Here is an 11,533-nt window from a genome sequence, read left to right as displayed (position 1 = left end):
TGTCTTCACTTGTTTGTGTATTATTTTTATTTTGACTTAAACAAGTATCAACACACAAAATGTTTATAAAATAGATCCAATCACATCCGACCTACCAAACTAGCCCTGAAAGTTTTGGTTGCTTTCGTAGAGTATGCAAGTTGAAACAAGTAATAGAACACTTCTACACGTTATTTAGTTTCTCCAATGGTCTATTACTTGAATTTTCAGTAATTTAGCATTATGGTGTATTATTATTGGCACTATAAAATCATATTATTCAGTCTTGATTTATTGATTAAGGACGTGTACATTCACAATTTATCAATAATATTGTGTTTATTTATTTATTTAGGTCACAGCCAGTTAGAAAACTAAACACTTTTATGATTTGAGTGAGTTTTGCTAGGACCAGATTTCAATGACGACCTAGTTAAAAATGTGGTTAATATCATGATATGGAGTGGTTAAGTCACCAATAGGATTACATTCGAGCACTTCTCTGTGTGCATGCATGTAGTTCTCTTGGTTGAAGGATTCATCAATTAAGTTTATCTGAGAGATCTTTTGTATGACTTACTCTATATCGTATTTCAATGATTCAATGATTTATTGTTTAGGCATTCCGTCAAAGATCATCTTTACTAGGAATCACCCACATCCAAAATTATTTGACCATTCGATTAAATGAAAGTCATATTACTGTTTCTTAGAAAAATCATATTCATCTATTTTCTTTGCTACAATTGGATGTCATAATAGTTTTGTCTAATTTTTTGCAAGGATGATCAATGAATGATATATTAAAACACAAACAGTTTGAATCGTTGAAAAAATTACGAAACGAGCACCACAAATTGTCTTTCAAATAGTATATACATATAAAGCTTCATCACATTTAACAATGTCTAAAAATATGTAAAGCCAATGTTGTATTGATAAAATTATGCAAATAAAAGATTCCAAAAGAGAAAATAAAGATCCAGAACTTATGGTTCTCCTGCGCCTACGCCATGTTATCTTCCTCAAGACAAGAAGAAAGAGATGCTTTGCTTCATATTAAATGAATTTTCTGTCTATTAATCTGTTTTGGGTCCATCATTGTTGCTGTATAATCCATCATTTTATAAACGATCAAATTACTCGAACGTTCAAATACCGGTGGTGGAGATTCCGTGCACATTCAAATAAAGTTTTTCTTTTGAAAATTGAAATCCTCTGTGGATCTCTGTATCTGCAGTTAACAGATCTAGAGATTCAGACCATTCATTTTAAATCATACGACTCTCATTAGTTTATTTTACGGACTTCACTTCACAAATTAAGGGTTCAAATCTCTCTCTTGAGCGGCTCGGATCTCTGGGCACGCTAGTAAGCTTCGAGATCCGGAGAGATCTCGATTCTTCTTTTGGCTTGTTTTAAATAGTTTATTAGGTATTTTGAATATTTTAAAGAATTAGATCGATGGATTTCCAGATTGATAGAGCGTTTATGTGAATCTAATCACAAAAGAATATGGGGGCACACTCCCAATAAACAAAATGAAGTTAAAAATAATTCAGTATTCTACAGTTTCATATATATTTAACTGCTTTGTTCTTGGTGATATATATGTTAATAATATGATAAATAACTACCATAGGAGACAAGAAAAAAAGTTATTTTAGTAGAGAAAAATATGAAAAAATTATCCCTTTCTCCTCGACCTCTTTTCCCATGTTTGGATTGTTGTGCCAATTGGTGCTGGCTAATAGCTCCAATTTGATTATTTGGCCAATGATTTTGCCTTGGTTCAATTTATTTTTTATTTATAAATCGTTTGAAAGTATTTTTAGAATAACTGTAAACGCTTTTAGGAAAAATATCTTTGAAAACAATTTTTAGTAAAAACGTACTTGAAATGCTTTTTTAAAAACATATAATTGGTGTATGACATTGACAATTTCTAGGAATATTAGATATATTTATCAACACCATATTCTATTTGTATGACATTTTAACTTTAACGTTCATCAATACATATTATAACTTTTAAATGAATAACACCACGTAATTTTGTGACTTTTTCACTCATAATAGTAATACTTCATGATGCACCTATACCTCAACAAACTTTGATCAGACCATAATATAAACCAGCAGGACAAAATTGGAATTGATGGTAGGTAAAGTAAGAACTTCAAACTCGAGCATATGCAACAATCACCAGATGACATAGTAGTCAGCAACGAATTTCAGGTATGTATTCTACACAGTATGCTCTGAGTTCAATTTTTTGTGCTAATAAATCACATCATGATGGCCAGAGAAAAATTAAAATGCCTACGTAAATCTTTTTAATCTCAAAAAGATGAATTAAAGTGGCGAAGCCCAACTAGTCCCTAGAGAAAACTCTGGCATACGCCAGATTCCTCAGAAGCGAGTAGGAAATCCCTGGTTTTATTTTCTTTTTGGTCGCACAGCCTGTTTCTGATACATATGGAGAGGACAATCAAGTACATCATGTGTCGTACTTGTTTGCTCGATTAACATGGGTTGACATGGAATGTCCCCTTTATTTTATTTTAATTTATTAAAAACTTAATTATACAGGAAATTGCTACATATATCAAAATATTTTGATAGTGTGTGGGATGCTACATCTTTTCTTTGTTCCTTTCATTAATTATTTATAGAAAAAGAAAACAAGAAAACTACAACAAGAGGGGAGGAGCTTTCATCCTTTCGATTTAACCAAAGATACAGTAATTAAAGTTTAATTCTAGAGCTCTATCTATGTTACTTATATTGTATTGTAATCTCAAATATTATGATGGCATCTAAACTTGTAAACGAGTTGTATTATTATCGGATCGGATCGATTTCGATCAACATCTAGATCTATTTATAATTGGATTATTGGATTCGGATCTTATTCGGATAATCAGATTGGAAGTATGGATCCATATCATATTAATTGCATTGGATTCAAATCGGATCCGGTTCAAAATATGATATATTGACAAGTCTAATGCCGTTTCTTAGTACTACGATTTAATAATATTGTTTTTCACTTGTAATTCGAATCTAGTAGATTACGAGTTCAATATCAAATTATTTTAATGACTATTATATGCCTTAACCTAATTCTTTTTTTAATATAAATTGAAATTATGCCAAAAGTAAATAATAATGAAATCAAATAGGGTCATAAAAAGAAGTGAAGGGAGTGGCTTGATTAGGTCGACAATAAATTTAACAATGGTGGAATATCTAAAAGAGGAAACAAAAAAAACAAAAAAGGATGATGAAATCATTTGTCACGCCTTTCCAATTTCTAAATGTTATTTTTCAAATAGAATGTTGTAGAACATTGTAATTAATTAGAGTTTAAACAATGGATTAAGAAATTAATTAAAGTTTAAACAATGGATTAAGAAGATGATGAAAGCATTTAAAAGCCACGAGTGAGTTCAGAAAATGGAGACTGTCATTTTCTCCATCATATTAGACGACTTTTGGTGTAGTGGGAAGCCAGTAATTTGTATAAATTAATGGCTGGTTGAAGGTGATAAATATTTGATTAATCAAATGGAACGAGAAGCATTATCAATCAAGAATATAATTTCATGATTACAAATGCAACAAAATCTACTTGCAAGAAAGAGTTTTTAATCGTTGTTTACATTTTATAAAAAATGGTAAATTACAAAAAGAAACAAGCTAAGGCAGAGTATAAACATGCTGTTGTTACGACGTGCATGCAAACTAGAATATCGGGAGCTGTTTGGTATTGTAATAAAAAAAATTAGAATTTTTAAAATATTTCTTAAGAACTTCTTTAATTTTTTTTTTAAGATTAACAAATTTGCTATGAGATTCAAAATTTAAATTTTAATAGTTAAAAAGAAAATAAAAAAATACCTTGCACCAACTCCTCGTAAATTTGAAAATTATTACTAAATTCAATTGGACAGACAAAGAGATCTAAAGAGATGGTCGAAGAAGAGAGAGATGAGATAGAGAGTTATCGGAGAAATATCAGAAGTGAGAAGAGAGGAGAGAGAAAGTAGTACTTTGGAGTTTAAAAACCAAAAAAATAAAAAATAAAAAAAATCACTTTTTGTGTTTTTTGGAAATAGGCTATCTTTAAGTTAATTTTGTGTTCAGTTTTTTAAAATAGTCTAACCAAACAAATATTTAAAGTGTAAAACTAAAAAATTGTTTTAGAGTCCAAAAAGTTGGATTCAAATAGAGTACTAAACAGGCTCTAAAGTATCCCACATTTCCTCTAAGAACAAAAAACAAAAAAACCTTTAGTAGGATATGACGTATATAAAGAGTTGTTATTAACACTTCTTCAGTTCCTTGAATTGAGAGAAGTTGAATTGTGAAAATACATTACTAAACTTATCATATTTCATAAATGAAAACGTGTTGTTCACGCAATGAGATAATAATAAATGTAAAAGAAAAGGCATGTACACGACTATTTCACCTTAGAATTAATGCTCCAAGATTTATCTAGTGTAATGTAACCAATATTCAAATCAATTACTAATTTACTAGCGTCTATTTGAATTTGAATTTATACAAGGTTTTACATTACGTGATATAAAACCCAACCATACATTTCCGCCCCACCACTTAGCCCATTAAACTAATTTCATGAAATGACGTAGTGACCACCTCATCCGACGTAAGATTTGGTTTTATTGGTTTTTTCCAATTTGTCTGTTTTTTTTTTTTTTTTTTCAAGAGGTATTGATCGGATCTGTCGATTTCCCTCTTTTTCTGAACTTATAAAGAGTTGTTATTTTTCTCTTTCAATTTTAATTTTAACTGATAGCCTCATGAGCTTTAATAATTAGTCAAAATTTCTCCCTTGGATCTTGGAATTTTCAATCTATTTTGATTACATGACAAATGTTTGAGGGCAATAAAGTAACTTTATCCACAATGTGGACAACAAATAATTTTTTTTCCTTCTTCTTCTTTTCCCCTAGTTGATTCTGGAAACTTTATGTTTGAAATAGCTATGGAAGTACAATTAGAAGCAGGGCCGTCTCTGAGATTTTAGATGTCCTATGCGAAATTTGAAAGAGGCCCCTCCTTAAGATAGGTTTTATTTTTAATTTTTTTAAAACTATGTATTTAGGTTGGAAAACAATCACTTAAATCAAAACAAATTTTAACACTCATTGAATGCTAGTTTACAAATGTTATTAATTATACGTACAGAGAGTTACAAATATAACCTTCACTAAATAATCAAAAGCAGTTCATTCTTAATTAAACAACCAAATATGAAAAATAAAAAACCAAAAACTCTAACTTTGAAGTTTCACTTGAACATATAATATTATTATATATATCATTTTTCGGGTGTTATTACTGACATACAAAATATATCATTGTACTTCAAATTTTTATATTTAGAAAAAACATTACTTTTATAAGAGGTGCACAAAGAGATTTTAAAATACTAACAAAAACATTTTTTTTAAATATAGAACTTATTACATAATATTAGACGACAATAATTATGGGGGCCCTTCAAATTTGAGGCCCTGTGCAACCGCACATTTTGCTCTCCCTCAGCGCCCTCTCTGATTAGAAGTTGCAAAGTCTTGGCTTTGTGCTCAATTTATCAAAACAAAATTATATTTTTGCCCTCATACAGTTACCATGTATTATTCACGTGATCAAGATAGATGGAAATTGGATAAAAAATTTTCAAAATCTAATGTTAGAAAAAAAAAATTGGCAACTCTATACATGTTCGGATAACAAATCGGTAAATAAGTCTTTTCAAATGGATTGCAACGTTGCAAGCATGAAAGGCAACACAAAAACACTCTGTGGTGTGAGACTAAAAACGACATGCCCAACTAATTGGATAAAATATTAAAAATAAGAGCACAAACATTTTATGTATAATATTATAATTATTATTTTATAATATTTATATTTTATCTTTTGGGACAACGTTAATTCAACCAAATTTTTTAATAGGTTAATGCTTACATCATTGAAGTCATCGACACTGTTCCATGTAATATGTAATGTTTTCTTTTCTAGAACCATCATCACATATATTAATGGTTTTATAATCTACACGATATTGGTTTTTCTAGGAATTGAATTCCATCCGAATCTACTTTGTGGAGATTTTAGAGATTTCTATACTTTAAGTATTCATCGTGTTACGATCAGAAATTATTTAATTTTTTATTATTTAAAATTAAACACAAATAGTATCTGACGAAAACTGATTGTACGATACATGATGAACGATTAAGATGTAAGAATCTCTATGATCCTCATAAAGTGAATCCGAAAAGGATCCTCTTCCTTGGTTAGAGCCAACAATAGACACGTCATCATCCATTTGCAAGCCCTAACCATGAGAAGAAATTTCACGCACATAAAATCTTCTCGTGGTATTTACTCAGGCTATAGATCGAGTTGGATTTGAACGCCATAGGCAAGTAAAGGCGCCAAGACATCAACCCAACTCCAGCCCAACACAAAATGAAAGTAAGGTGGGGTTGGGTTCGAGCAAGTTTTTAGTTTATTCTAACTCTCCCATCAAGTTTAAAAATCTAGTTGAGTAGGAGGGATTCAGGTTGTCCCGACCCTAGTTGCACCCAGGTGTTGCCTCAACCAAACCACTAGGTATGAAATTTACAATGAGGCCCGCTCTTTATGTTTTTGGCCGCAGGTAGAGATGTGCAAAATATTCGCGGGTATGGATAATCGCAGTTACCCGTTCATTTAAAATTAATAGTTACGACGATGAATAATCGTTTAAAAAACTGCATAGTTATAGATATAACCGTTTACATCGAGCTAACAAGGCTTACAAACCAATCCAATGCCTGCAGACTCCATAACCACAAATGTAAACCTCCACAATCACACAAGACCATCGTGACACGAGTTAATCGAATAAAGGTGTCACTTTATGTGTCTGTTCCAATGACACTGCTTTGTGCTTCACATGAAGCTTATCTTTTTCTGCAAAAACAGATAATTTATAATAACACACTACTATGAGCAAGTCTCGAAACGAAGCCAAAACAAAATTTTCTTAAATTTTAGAATCACAATGTTGTTTCAATAGTCAACACACTCACTCACTAATCACTACATCACAAAATACACACAAACATATATCATGTAACATGCTTCATATAAACCAATATCATCCAACACATCTAAGCAGACATTCATGTCTTAAAACTAAAAAATTTAGAGTAAAAAATGAAAAACTAAATCAACTAGAAAGAAACACAATTGCCGATGTGTGAGACTATGTTCTCCGAAACACCCACTCATGAGTGGCACCACACTGTGTCTCATGGAAAATCAATTCCCACATTGGCAATGGTCAAGTGTTTGACGTCAACTTAGTACTACGATCTAGTGGTACTCTTCTTCACTTGTAAGTAAGAAGTGTTAGGCTCAACTCTCGCCAAAAGTGAATTTGAACCACATTATTATAGCTAGCTCATTGTGTGGCTTAGCCCACTTTCCCATCTCTTTAGTGTAAAATATCGTTTGTTCATAAAATGCTATAAAATCATTACAAAATTTCAATAATCATCCATTCAATGATATTTCTCAAATGGTACTAAATTATTAGAAATTAATGTCATTTCAGAAATTGACCCGATTATGAGTTGAAATACATAAGCATAGAAGAAAAAGGAATATTTGTTTGGCGTGGAGGAATCACTCAAGGAATTGACTCAGCTAGCTGATACTGCTGGACTTATGGTTGTTGGTTCCACGCATAAAAAGTGATTAGTTTTCGATGCTTTCGTGTTCTTTGCTAGTATAGTGCTGTCCAACCTAGTAGTTTGTGTCAATGTGTGCTCAATTATTTGATGCTGATCACCTATCTTCAAATTGCTAATGCCTATATGTAATGCAGACTCGTTTATCCAAACTCGAGGACATACATTGGATCCGGCAAGGTTGCAGAAATCAAGAGCGCAATTAACGAATTGGTTGTTGAGACTGATATTTGATGATGAGCTCTCAGCAGGGTATGAAACATGACTTCATAGTTATTACGTACATGCTTATGGTCACTGTAGACTGAGTTGCATGAGTTGCGCAGTTTTATTTTGCCGATACTGACTCCCTTTCCCCCGCATCTATCAATTTGTTGTGTCTGTTGGATGATTTGGATTAGAATTCAACTCTCTTCTCTTTATCTTTGATTTGAGACCCTATGGAGATTTTTCTGTTTAAATTTTATTTTCTCCAAGAACCTTTCAAGCACTACTATGTTTAAAGTTTTTGTCTTTGTTTCAAATGTTACTAGGCGTTTGCGCAATTTGGAAAAGGCTTTTGGTGGGGAGGTTAGAGTTTGTGATTGCACTGCCCTCGTTCTGGATAATTTAACCAGCGGGCTGCAACACATGAAGCAGCTTTACAGGCAATTTATCATTGTGCTTTTAATTCTAGGTAATAATTTGTTTCGTTATATTTGAATATATGGCAACAGCTTACTTGGTACAGTTGTAGTAACTAGTAACGTAACAACAAAATACAAATTTTCCAGAATTATCATGCTGACAATATTTCAATCGTGATCTTCTAGGTTGCATCGGCACAAATGGAATACCAGTTACCTCGGCAAACAAAAGTGTGGACCCATCTTGAGCTTTAAGCAGGAGGACAGGTTAAGAGGACGGGTGAGAAGCAATTGAAGTGGATGAGCGTATCTTACGCACTCAAGGCCCTTTAATTTGTCGACAATATTCCAGTAATTCATTGCAATATAGAGATGGATGTTTATCGTAATGTGGAGCCGTTCTATAGCACTGGAAATCGATTCGCTTGTAAATATGTCTGTAATGCTAGATTGGTGTTCTCAAGGAGGAGTTAGAATCTGTCCGAAAGCATAGAAAGCAGTATCGTAATCAGCGCCTATCGGTACCTGTCCCTGTAGTATCTTTGGTAAGTAAATACGTTGACATTGTGGAATTCACATTTATTTGGTGGTAATTTTTAGTTTCTGCCCGGTGTTGGTGTACCGAATCAACAACTGAAAAGTCAGAGAAGCAAAATTTTGATTTTGATGTAGTACCGAACAGGCTTCAGGGGTTGCATGAAATTTGGTTAACATGCTATACAACCTTGGATTATCCACTGACAATGAGCTACTTTAGGTCCTATACCAGGCTTCAGGGGTTGCATGAATTTGGACTTCGTGCAATCAGTTAATTATTTATGAATCTGTTCCAGTTGAACCATCAGGCTTTTACATTGATCAGTCTACGATTTTTAAGTTTTTTCTAGTAGACGTGCAAGTTTAATGCTAAAAATTTTATATTTCATGTACTATAAGTTTGTGCTACTTTCCTTCCATTTGGTTGTAAGTCATGCGTGTTTCGTTTTCTTCCAGACGAAGAATGGGAAAGAGTTTCTTCTCACAGATACTGTTGGTTTCATTCAGAAGTTACCAACTACAGTGGTAAAATGCGCACAATTTATTCATGAAGCTGCTACCGTGCAGTTTAATTTCTCTGCCTCCTATTGTTCATTTTCAACTGTATTGCAAGAAAAATGTTTTGACGAATGTCAGTCCAATGTCAGTCAAGCTGATTATGTCTTGCACTTCTTTCCACTAACTGCATCTTACAGTTTGCTGCCTTCAGAGCAACACTGGAGGAGATATCAGAGTCCTCATCATTGGTGCATGTGGTGGATATCAGGTACAATTTTGGAAACCTTTAAACGATGCATTCGCGATGGTGGCCATTGGTATCTTATTAGATATGTTGATATCGACTTCAGTCATCCACTAGCTGAGCAACAGATAGACGGACGTGTCTGCAATTCCAAAGTTGATGGTGTGGAACAAGGTAGGGCGAATTTCCCTGATGGCTCAGTTATTTAATCCAATGTTGTGAAATGAGTGATTTATATTAATCATCATATCAGTGAATTGTGTGGTGTTGGTTGTTCTTTTATTTGCATGGAGTGTGCATGGGTCTTCTTTTATAAATACCGATGATCATGTACTGGATTTCATTTGTGAAGCGTATGCACAAGATTGATGATACACGGCTACTTTTTTTGCAGGTTGATAAGTTTAGCGATCCTGAAAGGATGAAGTTGGAAGCAGAAAAGAGAGATGATGTGATTTGCATATCTGCTCTGAGTGGTGAGGGTATAACTGAATTCTGCAGTTCAGGAGAAATTGAAGGTACGAGTGCTTGTTTCACTGTTTACTTTTGATACTCAAGAGTGAAGTCTGTACCTATATAAAGTGAAAGCAATCTGTTGCTTAACAGGACTCTATGGTATGGGTTGAAGCCTTGATCCCGTTTGAGAAAGGGGAGCTTCTTAGTACCATACAAAGGAACGCTAGCAACTCAAATGTTCCCTTTTTTTATTACGGAAATTGAAATTGCATTTTGGGTGGAAACGTCTTCGGATGACTATAATCCATCGTACTTAAACGGTGAATTTGAACTATGAAGTCGTTCCCTTTGCAAAAAAGTATCATAAACGCAAATCGGAGTTCAGACAACAAATTCGCAAATTCTCACTGCTTCCTTTTGCCTGCCAATGGTCCATTTCCTCTTCAATCCATTCGGCCATTTGTTCCACATCATGTTATCTTACTAGCATCTCAAAATGGAGCCTTTCACTTTCTCCATTTTATTATTTTAAGTTCCTGATTTCACATCAGTTACCGTGTGGTTAGTTCGATGTACATACAAATCGCAGCTGGCAGAAGACACTGTTCAAACATAGGTTTTCTGTATATAGCAGTCGAATGCTAACCATCGTGATTGAATCAATCACACTTGCCTGAAATCACAAATATGAAACCAATATTCGTATCAATGTTATATGCCATTTCGAGGAGTTGTGCTGTGTCATCTTGTCAAGTTGTTCATCTTCTGGAAAAACCTTTTTTCACGAAAGGCTTGTTCTTTTTTCTAAAGCTAATGAGGAATTGAATAGCATCTTCAAATGAGGTGTCAAAATCTTAGTTGGAGTGTCTCTGTGCATATTTGACGTTAAAAGTCTCTCCAATCAAAGTGTTATTTGCTGACTAGATTTGAAAGCTTTGTGGTTTGAAGTCAAATTTGACAATGTCAAATTTATTTTTAATTTATTTTAATGGTGGATCCTGCAAGGTTCGAGGGGGAGGCTTTGGTGCTGTTATGCGAGATCATAGGGGAGTTTTCATTGCTGCAACTGCGGGTTCGATTGGTTGGACATGTTCTGCGTTCCATGCAGAACTTTTTGCTGCTCGTCAGGCTGTGTTGCTGGCCCAAACGTTTTGCCATGTTGGTAAAATGATGATTTTTGAAGGTGACTCTAGCTTGGTTTTTTCTGCCATGAAGGGTCAGGAGGAGGATTGTTCATTTTTGGGGCCTATCATTAATGATCTGCATTTTTTGCTCCAGTCTTTTCCTCAGTCGTTGGTAAACTATGTGCAACGGGGAGGTAACTCGGTTGCGCACAGGCTTGCTCGAGTGGGAGTTGGAAATAATCAACAGCTCTTGTGGTTTGAAGACCTCCTGATTTGCTTAGGGATATT

At 33.6% G+C, this 11,533-nt stretch overlaps 1 pseudogene; it reads left to right on the top strand.

Moving 5' to 3' along the window:
• Positions 1-7,263: 7,263 nt before the first annotated feature.
• LOC126632504 (uncharacterized) overlaps positions 7,264-11,533 on the top strand; it is a 35,507-nt pseudogene continuing 31,237 nt past the window's right edge.

Source organism: Malus sylvestris, chromosome 8, assembly GCF_916048215.2.
Source record: "Malus sylvestris chromosome 8, drMalSylv7.2, whole genome shotgun sequence".
Classification (NCBI taxonomy): domain Eukaryota; kingdom Viridiplantae; phylum Streptophyta; class Magnoliopsida; order Rosales; family Rosaceae; genus Malus; species Malus sylvestris.
The sequence above is the reverse complement of the archived record's forward strand: the minus strand, read 5'-3'. Positions and strand labels throughout refer to the sequence as shown.